Source organism: Trichechus manatus, unplaced genomic scaffold, assembly GCF_000243295.1.
Source record: "Trichechus manatus latirostris isolate Lorelei unplaced genomic scaffold, TriManLat1.0 scaffold00007, whole genome shotgun sequence".
NCBI lineage: Eukaryota > Metazoa > Chordata > Mammalia > Sirenia > Trichechidae > Trichechus > Trichechus manatus.
Window position 1 is genome coordinate 15,394,433 of NW_004443943.1, and position 12,390 is coordinate 15,406,822.

The 12,390-nt window shown below is 33.7% G+C and overlaps 1 protein-coding gene across 1 annotated transcript in view; it reads left to right on the forward strand.

The window, feature by feature from the left end:
* The first annotated feature begins 6,297 nt into the window (after positions 1-6,297).
* The window catches only part of LIPK (lipase family member K), a 44,410-nt gene continuing 38,317 nt past the window's right edge, over positions 6,298-12,390 (forward strand). The window contains exon 1 of the mRNA XM_004369907.2: positions 6,298-6,370. The gene's annotated coding sequence lies outside the window, so the exon portion shown is untranslated. The remainder of the gene's footprint in view (positions 6,371-12,390) is intronic.

Sequence of the window (12,390 nt, forward strand, 5' to 3'; positions counted from 1 at the left end):
ATATATATATATATATATGTATATATACACTTCACTTGTTTTGCTTCTCTAGAGAACTGAGCCTAAAACAGTATTGAAGAAAGAAGTCCAAGCTGCACTTAAGGCATTGGTGAAAAACAAGCCTCAGGAATTGATGGAATACCAATTGAGATGTTTCAACAAATGGATGCAACACTGAAAGCACTCACTCATCTATGCCAAGAAATTTGGAAGACAGCTACCTGGCCAACTGACAGAAGAGATCTATATTTGTGCTCATTCCAAAGAAAAGTGATCCAACACAATGAGGAAATTATTGAATAATATCATTAATATTACATGCAAATAAAATTTTGCTGAAGATAATTAAAAAATGTTTGCAGCAGTACATCGACGGGGAACTGCCAGAAATTCAAGCTGGATTCAGAAGAGGATGTGAAATAAGGGACATCATATTGCTGAAGTCAGATGGATCTTGGCTGAAAGCAGAGAATACCAGAAAGATGTTTACCTGTGTTTTACTGACTATGCAAAGGCATTTGACTGTGTGAATCATAACAAATTATGGGTAACATTGTGAAGAATGAGAATGCCAGAACACTTAATTGTGCTCATGCAGAACCTGTACGCGGATGAAGAGGCAGTCATTTAAACAGAACAAGAGGATATTACAGGGTTTAAAATCAGGAAGGATGTGTGTCATGGTTGTATCCTTTCACCATACCTATTCAATCTGTATGCTGAGCAAATACTCCGAGAAGCTGGAATATATGAAGAACGGGGCATCAGGATTGGAAGAAGATTCATTAACAACCTGCATTATGCAGAGGACACAACCTTGCTTGCTGAAAGTGAAGAGGACTTGAAGCACTTACTGATGAAGATTAAAGACTACAGCCTGCAGTATGGATTACACCTCAACATAAAGAAAACAAAAGTCTCACAACTGGACCAATAAGCAACATCATGATAAACGATAGAGAAAATATTGAAGTTATCAAGGATTTCGTTTTACTTGTATCCACAATCAATGCCCATGGAAGCAGCAGTCAAGAAATCAAGCGTTGTATTGCATTGGGCAAATCTGCTGCAAAAGACCTCTTTAAAGTATTAAAAAGCAAAGATATCATCTTGAGGAATAAGGTGCGCCTCACCCAACCATGGCATTTTCAATTGCCTCGTATGCATGCAAAAGCTGGACAATGAATAAGGAAGATAAAGAAGAATTGATGCCTTTGAATTATAGTGTTGGTGAAGAATATTGAATATACCATGGATTGCCAGAAGAATGAACAAATCTGTCTTGGAAGAAGTACAGCCAGAATGCAGTTTAGAAGCAAAGATGGTGAGACTTCATCTTTGGACATGTTATCAGGAGGAACCAGTCCCTAGAGAAGGACATTACGCTTGGTAAACTAGAGGATCAGTGACAGAGAGATGGATTGACACAGGGGTTGCAACAATGGACTCAAACTTAGCAAAGATTGTGAGGATGGCACAGTATCAAGCAGTGTTTCCTTCTGTTGTACAGAGGGTCACTATGAGTTGGAGCCCACTCAACGGCACCTAAATAACAACAACAACATGGCAAAAGATGTGATTAAGTTAAAGATCTTGAGAGAAGGAGTTTATCCTGGACTATCTGGATGGGCCCTAAATGCAAGCACATGTGTAAGAGATAGGGAGAGGGAGTTTTCACATAGAGACAAAGGAGCGGGCAATGTGAATATGAAAGCAGAGATTGGAGTTATGTGGTTACAAGTCAAGGAATGTCAAAAAAAACATGGAAGAGATGAGGAATTGTTTCTCCCTTAGGCCTTAGGAGTGAGTGTGGGCCCTGCCGACCATTTACTTTAGACTCTGGATTCCAAAACTGTGAAAGAATAAATGTCTGTTGTTTCAAGTTGCCATGTTTGCGTTAATTTGTTGCAGCACAAACTATAACTTTCCCCCGTAAGAGCTAAAACTATGCTGATTATTATCATTATCTTTCTCTTGATTTTTAAACATAATTTTATAACATACGTATATATCTCTAAAGAGTCTAATGTTTAATTCTGGAGCACTTTCTTATTCATGTATGTATCCCCTGTAGTGGATATAGTACAGATCTTGGCACATTGTAGATGCTGCATCCTGACTCAAGAATTTCTTCTTTCCTCCTAATCCTATTCTCCTCTTGGATGACCTCCTAGCTATCTAGTCCATCACTTCAAGAAATCAAATCATATTCAGCTACATTCTTCTTGAGGAATCCCTTCTTACTGCCAAATTTTGGATTCTCCACCCAGCCTAGACTCTGTAATTTATCATGCGGATCATTCTTTCACCATTAATCTCACTCTCCTGACCCATTGTTTTTTCACTGAAATTGTGTCTTCAACATTGTACCCTAAATTCTAACACACTAAACTATTTGGCACTCTCTGAATATAGCTTGCTTTTTTACATCTCCCTGCCTTTGCTTACGTTGTCCCTTCTTCCTTGATTGCCTTCTTCATCTCCTCTTTTATAAATTAATCTAGCTAACTCACATTTGTGCTTTTACAGACATTTCAAAAAGAAGAAATCCAAATGGCCAATAAAGTATCTATTTTTCCATTACTAAGGAAATGTAATGGGATACCATTACAGTCCTACTAAAGTGGCTAAAATGTAAAAGACAAAAAATACCATTATAGTCCAATAAAAATGGCTAAAATAAAAAGATGGAGAAAACCAAGACTGGTCAGGATGTGGAGCAAACTCTCAATACTGCGGGTAGGAATGTAAATTGGCATAATCCTTTGGTAAAGGGTTTTGTAGTATCTAACAAAGCAGAATGTATCACCAAGCAATTCTACTATTAGGTTTACACCCAATAGAAATGTGTGTGTTTACTTACTAAAGGACATATGTCTTAGTTACCTAGTGCTGCCGTAACAGATGTACCAGAAATGGGTGGCTTTAAAGAACAGAAATTTATTTTCTTACAGATCAGGAGGTTAGAAGTTCAAATTCAGGACCTCAGTTGTGTCAATTCTTTTCTTGTTGATAGCCCTGGGTGTTCATTTGTTCCTTGGCTTGTAGACAATCTTCACATTGCATCTGTCTTCTCCAGTATGTGCCTGCACGTCTCTATATCTAAGCTGCTCTTTATATAACAGAGAAGTGATTAGGTTTTGGATCCACCCTACACTGGTGTGACTTCAACTGATTGATTACATTACATTGGATTGCTTTATGGAAAGTGATTGCATTACATTACATTACTCTACACTATACTATAGTACCCTATACTACATTACATTACAATATACTATGCTACATACACTACATTACATGACGTTACATCCACAGGAATAGGGGTCAGGTTTTCAACATCTATTCAGGGAGAACATGATTCAATCCATAACAACGTGTTTCAGAATGTTCATAGCAGCACTATTGGTTATAGGCAAAAACTAAAAGCTATCCTGTTGTTGTTAGGTGCTGTTGAGTTGCCACTGATTCATAGCAACCTTAGGAATAACAGAACAAAGAGTTTTCCAGTCCTGTGCTATCATCATAATCTTTGGTATGTTTGAGTCAATTGTTTTTGCTATTGTGTCAATCCATCTCACTGAGAGTTTCCTTAGTTTTTGCTGACTCTCTAATTTACCAACCATGATGTACTTTTCTAACCATTAGTCTTTCCTAATGAAGTGTCCAAAGTAAATAAACTGAAGTCTCGCCATCCTCACTTCTAAGGAACACTCTGGTTGTATTAATTCTAACAGTAATTTGTTCATTCTTTTGACCATCCATGGTATATTCAATATTCTTTGCCAACACCACATTTTAAATGTATTGATTCTTTTTCTGTCTTCTTTTTTCATTGTTCAGCTTTCACATGCATATGAGGCTATTGAAAAGGTCACAGATTGCTTCAGAATACCCTTAGTCATCAAAGTAACATCTTTTGCTTTTAAAACGTTAAAGAGATCTTTTGCAGCAGATATTCCCAATGCAATATGTTGTTTGATTTCTCAACTGCTGCTTCCATGGATGATGATTATTGATCCAAGTAGAATGAAAGCATTGACAACCCTGCCACACACTTTTTGCCAATTCTGAACCAAAAAACTAATGCTCATAAAAAGTATGATGGGCAAAGATTTTGTGGTATATTCACATAGTGGAGTGCTATATAGCAATGAGACTTACTAATCTATAACTACATATAAAAATATGGATAAATCTCACAAACATAATGTTGAATGAAGGACGCCAGACACAAAAGGACTCACGGTGAATGATTTCATATGGATAAATTTAAAAAAGGACAAAACAAAGTCAGTATAGTAGATTTTCTTGTGAGTTACAGTTCATGAAAAGGAGCTTAAGGGAGGATTCTGAGGTGGTGGTAGCATTTTCATTTTCATTGAGTTTAATGTACTTTTTAATTTCCTTGAGACTTCTTTTTGTTTTGTTTTGTTTTCAAGGAGGTTTTCTTGTTATGTTTCTGTTATTGATTTCTAGTTTGATTCTATCGCAGTTGAATAACACAGTATATATGATTTCAACTCTGTAAATTTGTTGAGATTTGTTTTCTGGCCCAGGATATGATCAACATGGAACTTGAAAAGAATGTGTATTCCATGGACACTTGAAAATAATATGTAGTCTCCTGTTGTTGGGTGGAGTGTTCTATAAATATTAATTAAGTCCTATTGGTTGATAGTGTTGTGTTCTTCTATATTCTTGCTAATTTTCTGTCTAGTTGTTCTATCAGTTGTTGAGAGAGGGTGTTGAAGTCTCCAACTATAATTGTGGATTTGTCTATTTCTCCTTTGAGTTCCATTAGTTTTTGCTTTACATACTTTACAGTTCTGTTATCTGGTGCATAAATAGCTAGAATTTCTACGTCTTCTTGGTAGATTGACACTTTTATCATTGTATAATGTCCCTCTCTCTCTCTGGTAATTATCTTTGCTCTGAAATTTATTTCATCTGTTATTAATATAGCCACTCCTGCTTTCTTTTGATTAATGTTTGCCTGATATAGCTTTTTCCATCCTTTTGCTTTTAACGTGCCTAAATTGCTATATTTGAAGTGAATTTTTTGTAGATAGCATATAGGTGGGTCATGTTTTTTAATCCGCTCTGCCAATCTCTGTCTTTTAATTGGTTATTTAGACCATTTATATTTAATGTAATTGATATATTTCATCTTAAGTCTAACATTTCAGTTTTTGTTTTCTGTTTGGGTTACTTGAACATTTTTAGAATTCCATTTTTATTTTTCTATAATGTTTTTGAATGTATCTCTTTGTTTTTAGTGGTTTCTCTGAGTATAATATACACATAACTTATCATAATCTACTGGTGACAACATTTTGGATAAAGGATATACTTCAGAAAATTTTAGGTAAAATAGTTAAAGATCAGTTAGGTAAAACTTGAAGACTGTCTTTTATTTTGCCCAAGAATATCAGTTTTTTTCTCACATAGTCTAGATCAAAGTAGACATGTCTGACCAATGGTGAAAATTCAGGAACTAATTAGGAATATGCTTTCTCCTCTTTATATGACATTTAAGCATTTTAAATGTTAGTTCTGGAATAATTTTAGAAGTATTGGTTGTTTTAATTTAACCAAATTAGATTATACCCTCATAATTATAAAAACTAAACGTAGAAATATATGAAGTTCTAAAATTTCTTACAGGTTATCTAATACCAAACCTCCACTTAGTGCAGACACTGTAAAGGTTAACAGTAGGAAAGACACTGGTTGGAGAGTAAAAAAAAAAAGACTATTTCTGTCTTTATTATGTGGAAATCTTGAATGAGAAAATGTCTCTCTAGGCTTCCATGAAAATAATTGAATATAATATTTTCAGGACTTCCTGCCAGTTCTAGTAACCAATTTACATAATAAGGTAGAAGAAACTTTGGGAAAGCCAAAGCAAGAATTGGAAATGCAGTAACATAAAATAAATTGTGATTGGATGGAGTGAGAGTATTAGTTACCTTATAAAGACACATTTATATGACTCAATTCATTGTACCCACCTTGGGTGAAAATTATTTTCAGAATGGAAAATCTATCTTCTGCTGATAAGCTTCCAATCCTTCTTACCCTTGAGGAATAGTACTCTGGGCACTGGCTGGCAGGAGCAAGGATTGTAATCTCATTAACACTCTCTTTTTATCTTTGTCTAAGACCACACTTAAAGAGGTTGTCTGGGCAGTATCTGTCATATTTGAAGCCATAATTAATCTGCCTCTAATTGAGCAATTTGTGATTACAACATCTTCTTGGCTGTTTTGAACAGAGCGTGCTCCACTGATAGTTACCTCTGTAAGGAGCTGGGATCAATCTGAAACTTCCAGGACTTGAAGACAGATCCTGAGACGTCAGTAAACTGGTAATGACTATTAATCTATTTGCAGATTCTGGGTCAGGACATCTCAGTGAGACACGGGAAATATTTGGAGGTACAAAATCTTAAGTGTTGTTGAAGAATGTTATGCTTTGATTCTTTAAGTCAAGCAAGAGAAGAGTATAATGTGACTATGCCTGATGGAAAATTTACATTGTGGAATTATCTAAGCATATTCTGATGAGTGTCTTTGCTTTCAGAAAGCTGTAGCATTTAGAAAGCAGGCATTGCTATTTGATTCTCAGTGAGAGGAGCTATCACAAGTCTGCATTAGGAAAAGGCTAGTAATAGATAGAACTATGGACTTAAGAGAATTTTCCTTTGGTTTGTGTCTCTAGGGGTTTGGGAAATAATGTTTGGAAAACGTTTTAAAAAATTGTTTATCATTTTCAAAGGGCCCTTTATTGTCTCATTCCAATGGTTTTGAGCATAAATATTCATTTCTATGTGCAAGGTCATTTGTAGGGGAATGTGGGGCCAAGTGACTGGACTCACTGTATTAAGTGACATTGCTGCCTATGGAAATTATGAACACTCTTCTAATAGGTTCTGAAGGACCCACCATTCTCCTTTCTGAGGCTTTGTAATAAATAGTCTTACTGGGTGAGGAGTGAAAAAGTGGTTGCATTAATTTGAATAGTATTTAAGAGTAATGTGCTCCTTTAACCCTCATAATTTCAGACCTGTATTCGAGGCTTGGGACACGAGGAGGAGCCAACCTGACTGAATAACACTCCCCTAGGCAAAGAGAGGTTAAATGCTTGTTCTTTGATTCTATATGTAAAAGCCAAAAAGTTGCTATTTTGGGGTTTTGGGTTTTTTTTGGCTTGTTTTCACAAAGTATTTATGCTTTTTCTGTTTCCAGAAATAATAAATCAGTTATTAGTAGGCTTTATTCATGTCTGTTTAAAGAAACCAATTTAAGAACCACAATCACATTATCACACTTAGTGCTTTATACTGGAAATATGATAGTATAAAACTAAATTTGGGGATAAGAAAACAATGATAAAGGAGTCATTTTATTATAACAAAATTTGCTTTAATATTTCTTCACTGGCCTGCTATTTTGTGAAAAAATTGAGGGGGAAATTATTTTCTTCATGGTTCCTTCTTTATTTTATAATTTTGTCTTATTTTCAATATTTGTATGACTGTTTAAGCAACAATATTTTATGGCCTATTTTGCCAAGCAGAACAAGTACTTTAACCTTGGTATTGTAGAAGAGATGCATTTGCTATTCATTTTTCTTTGCTCCCATGGATGTTTTATTCCCCATTCATCTTAAAACTGTGTTTTCTGCTGCCTCTAGGCATAAAGCATAGAGCTATTGGCCTCTCACCTTATTTGAAGATCCTAAGTTGCCTAGTCCTTCTTGATCCAAAGTGGTTTAATACCCAAATCTGAAATTTACTGGCCTGTATATTCTATTGTGTAAATATTTCCTTTCATTTACTTGTTAATAGTCTCCTCACTGTTCCTTATTCATTAAGTCTTTCACTCTGTGGGTAGGGGAATTCCAGAAAACAGAAGCAATTTAGATCTAGATTCTGACTGGCTGTACTACTACGTAGTTGTGTAACCATGTGAGTCATGGTTCTTGGGTAAGAGATTGTGAATATCTGTGTGAGGACTTTGAGGTAGTGGTAAGACAGAAACTAAATTTTTGTAAACACCTCAATCTGTTTTAGATTGAAAACATCGGGTAATAAAGGGGAAAATGGAAACGTGGCAGGTGTCAAAACTTTCTAATTGACAGATAACAGTATTCTAGCAAACCCTGTGATGTATATGTATCACTGCCGACATTTCTGTATTAAGCAAAAATGCCAGGGAACTGCTGAAATATTTATCACAAGGTGGAAATATTAAAACTTGAGTACTTTGCCTCATAAGAAGGCTCTTAAAGTCCTTATTCAGAGGTCATTGAGATAAAATTTACATGTAATAATTTATAAATGTCTCAAGCTATTTTTTATTATAGAGTAATTCAAGCTAATAAAGTCATTTAGGAAAATATATAACCAATAAACAAATTTATAGAAGGTGGAAAATTTTTATTCCTAGTACCCAAATATAATCATTATCATTTTAGTATAATCCTCCCAGACTTTTTAAAGCTCATACTTTTTTTGTTTGAGCTTTTTTTTTAAACAATGTAATAATATATGTAACAGTTGCTTAAAAATTGTTTTTACTTCTAAATCCTCATATTCATTTTTAAAAACTGTAAATTCTTTCAAATTTTTAGGTTGATACATACAATTTTTTATCATAATTTTAAATAGTTGCAAAGAATGGAGTTCATAGTTCATTGTATGTATTTACAGTTTAACATTGTAAATTGGATCAAATGGAATAGGATTTGATACCTAATATCATTCATTTTATAAATCTATTTAGTGGATGGGAATTATATATATATATTTTCCTTCAAATCATGTTCCTATTCTACTTTTTCCTACAGGTTTTTTTCCACCCTAACATAATTTATTCATATGTTTAGAAGTCTTTTAATTTTATTGATCAATTAATCCTTCTTTATGAAACTGAAAAGGATATATACATTGAAATTTAAATTGTTTTCAATTCCTGTGACCATAAGGTTATATTTTCTTTTAATTTGTCATTGCAATTTTTATTAGTAAACAATCAATCATAAATATTTTAAAAGTTTGATGAATAATTATTAAGCCTTAAAGTAAAATTTTATTAGCAATACATCACTTAATGACATGAATGAGCTTTTCTTTTTAATTTATGCATCCAGTGATGAATATTATTTATTGATAGAATGATAGAATTTATTGATAGCATTCAGCATCATTTTTCCCAATATTTTTGTTAGATATAAGTGCTGAGGAACCATGTTTACATAAAGCCACTCAATTCTTTGAACTGCTTCTGAAGCTATAGGTCACAAATCACATAGTGACACACCATCCAAAATTACTTTTAATGATCTATCTGCTTACAATTCAAGTAGATCCTTGTTCAAGTTTTGAAAGCAAAGAATTGGAAACCCCTGGATTTGCAGAAGTTAATTGCCCTTGGGAAAGTATTACTACTTTATTAAAGTTATTCCCTTTCCCAATACCATTAACAATATTACCAATTGTATCTTTGTTAGGAGTTCAGATTTTTTTACAACCTGGGACAATTCATCATGGCAAGATTCAGGCTAGGAGACAGTTAGGACTTCCCTTTATAAAGTAGAGAAAGAAAGGGAGAACCTGCTTGTAGCCAGAAATTCTCAGGCATATCAATTTTAGGAAAGAGAACATATGAGAGTCAAAGATCTGGAAACTCATTCTTTAAAAACTATTCACGTGCCAATGTATTCCTTGGCAAGGCATTGCATATCCTTGTATGAAGATCACTGTTACATACAATTCTTCCTTGCAACAACATTTTTTTTTTTTTTTTGCCATTTGACATGTATTGATATTTCTCATGTTACTATACAGTATTCATAAACATTTGAATGGCTCATTGATATTGGATTAACATATTTAAGCATTCTTTCATAATTGAAAATTTGTTTTAAATTTGTATTTACTATGTATAGCAAGCTTAAAAGCAATTTTGTACAAAAAGATTTGCCCCACTCAAATTCAAGATTTTCTCTCTTAGCATAAATCTATTAAGTGGAATTTCTGAGACATAAGATATGGGTTTAAAAAAACAAAACTCCTGGTAAATATGGCAATACTGTTTTCCAAATGAGTTGTGCCAATTTATGACAACGCTAGTATTGATTGAGAACACCTCTTTTGCAATACAGTTTCCAGGATTTTCTTGTTTGTTTTAAATTGAGATATAATTACATTCAGTAAAATCCACAGATCTTAAGTGTACAGTTTAATGAGTCTTGACAATCAACTTATTCAAGATACAGAGCACTGCCATCACCCTAGTGTTTCCTCTTGTACCTTTCCAGTCAACACTCAACCAAGCAATCACTATTGTGATTTCTATCCTATAGATTAATTGCGCCTGTTCTTTATCTTCATAGAAATGGAATTATAGCGTATGCATTCTTTTGTGTCTGGACTTTTTTCATTCAGCTTACTATCTGAGAAATTCCTCCGTGTTGTTACATATGTCAGTAAGTAGCATTCGATTGTCTGAATATAAATAACACAAGTGCGTACTCGTTTGACTATTGATGGCCATTTGATTTCCAATAGTTTGCTATTATAAATAAAGTTTCAATGAACAATTTTGCAATAGCTTTTATTTGAACAAAAATTACCTTTTATTTTGAGTAACTATCTAGTAGTAGAATTTTAATCTCAGCATTCTAAGACAGTACCTAAGGGGTTTTCACAGTTGTTGTAACATTATAAACCCCCATCACCAATGTATGAGAAGAAGTCTAGATGCTCCTCATCCTCTCCCATATTGGTGTTGTTAATCTTTTTTTTTTAAAGAAAATCTAGTGGTTATCTCATTAAGGTTTTAATTTGCATTTTCCTGATGACTAAGAGTACCGAGCAACTTTTCATGTGTTTATTTGCCGTTCAGGAGTCCCGGGTGGTGCAAATGGTTAGTGCTGGGTTACTAACCAACAGGTTGATGGTTAAAATCAACCCAGAGATAGATGCCTTGGAAGTAGCGACTGTCGATCTGCTTCTGAAAGATCACAGCCTTGAAAACCCTGTGGAGCAGTTCTGCTCTGCACACTTGGGGTCACCATGAGTTGGAACTGACTCGACAACAAGCAACAACAACATTGGTCATTCACATATCCTCTTTTGTGTAGTATCTGTGTGAATATTTTTCTCTTTTAAAAAATTTTTATTGTTTATTTCTGGAGTTTTTGAATATCTGGATATCTTTTATCTGATATGTATTGCGAATATTTTCTACTAGTCTGTGAATTGCCTTTTCATTTTCTTAATAGTGGTTTTGATGACCAGAAGATTTTGATTTTAATAAAGTTCAATTTATCATTTTTTTATGGTTAGTATTTTCTTAGTTTCTGTCTAAGAAATCATAGTCAACCTCAAGTTTGTAAAGATAATCTCCTATGTTTTCCTCTAATAGCTTTAGAGTTTAGATTTTACTTATAGGTTTGCAATATATCTTGTGTAAATTTATGTGTCTGGTTTAAGAAATGGATCAAGTTGCTTTTTTCGTTTGTTTGGTTGGTTGGTATTTGTTTTACATCATGGATAGCAAGTTGTTCCAGCAGAAATTGTTGAAAATAATTGCCTTCTCTCACTGAAGTACGTTGGAGCCTTTGTCAAAAATCCTTAGACCATGTACAGTTCGGTCTATCTCTGAACTCTATCCTTTTCATTGATCAATTTTTCAATTCTTTTGCCAATATCACATTTCTTTCATTAGAGTAGTTTCATAGCAAATCTTAAAGTTAGATAATGTAAGTCTTCCAACTTTTACTATTCTTTTTTAAGTTTGTTTAAGCTCTTCTAAGTTGTTTATATTTCTATAAAATTTTTGAATAACCTCGTTAGTTTATACCAAAAGCCTGCTGGTACTTTTTTTTTTCATTAGAATTTAATCAATCTATAGTTCAACTTGGAAAGCCTTGAAACTTAACAATATTGAGCCTTTTGATTTATGAACAGGGTGTATCTCTCCATTTATTTAGGTTGCTTTATGTTATGTAATTGTAAGTGTGAAGGTCTTACAGTTATTTTGTTAAATTTCTTCCTTATTATTTTATGATTTTGATGTTATTGAAGTCAAATTTTTTAAATTTTATTTTCCAAGTGTTTGTTTTTTAGCCTAAGGAAAAACAATTACTTTCTTAATATTAATCTTGTATCTTGATACTTTTCTACATTCACTTATTAGATATAGCAATTTTTGTATCAGAAAAGGTGTGCGTCAGGGTTGTACCCTTTCACCATGTGTCTCAGTCATCTAGTGCTGCTCTAACAGAAGTACCACAAGTGGATGGTTTTAACAGAGAGAAATTTATTGTCTTCACAGTCCAGTAGGCTACAAGTCCAAATTCAGGGTATCAGCTCCAGGA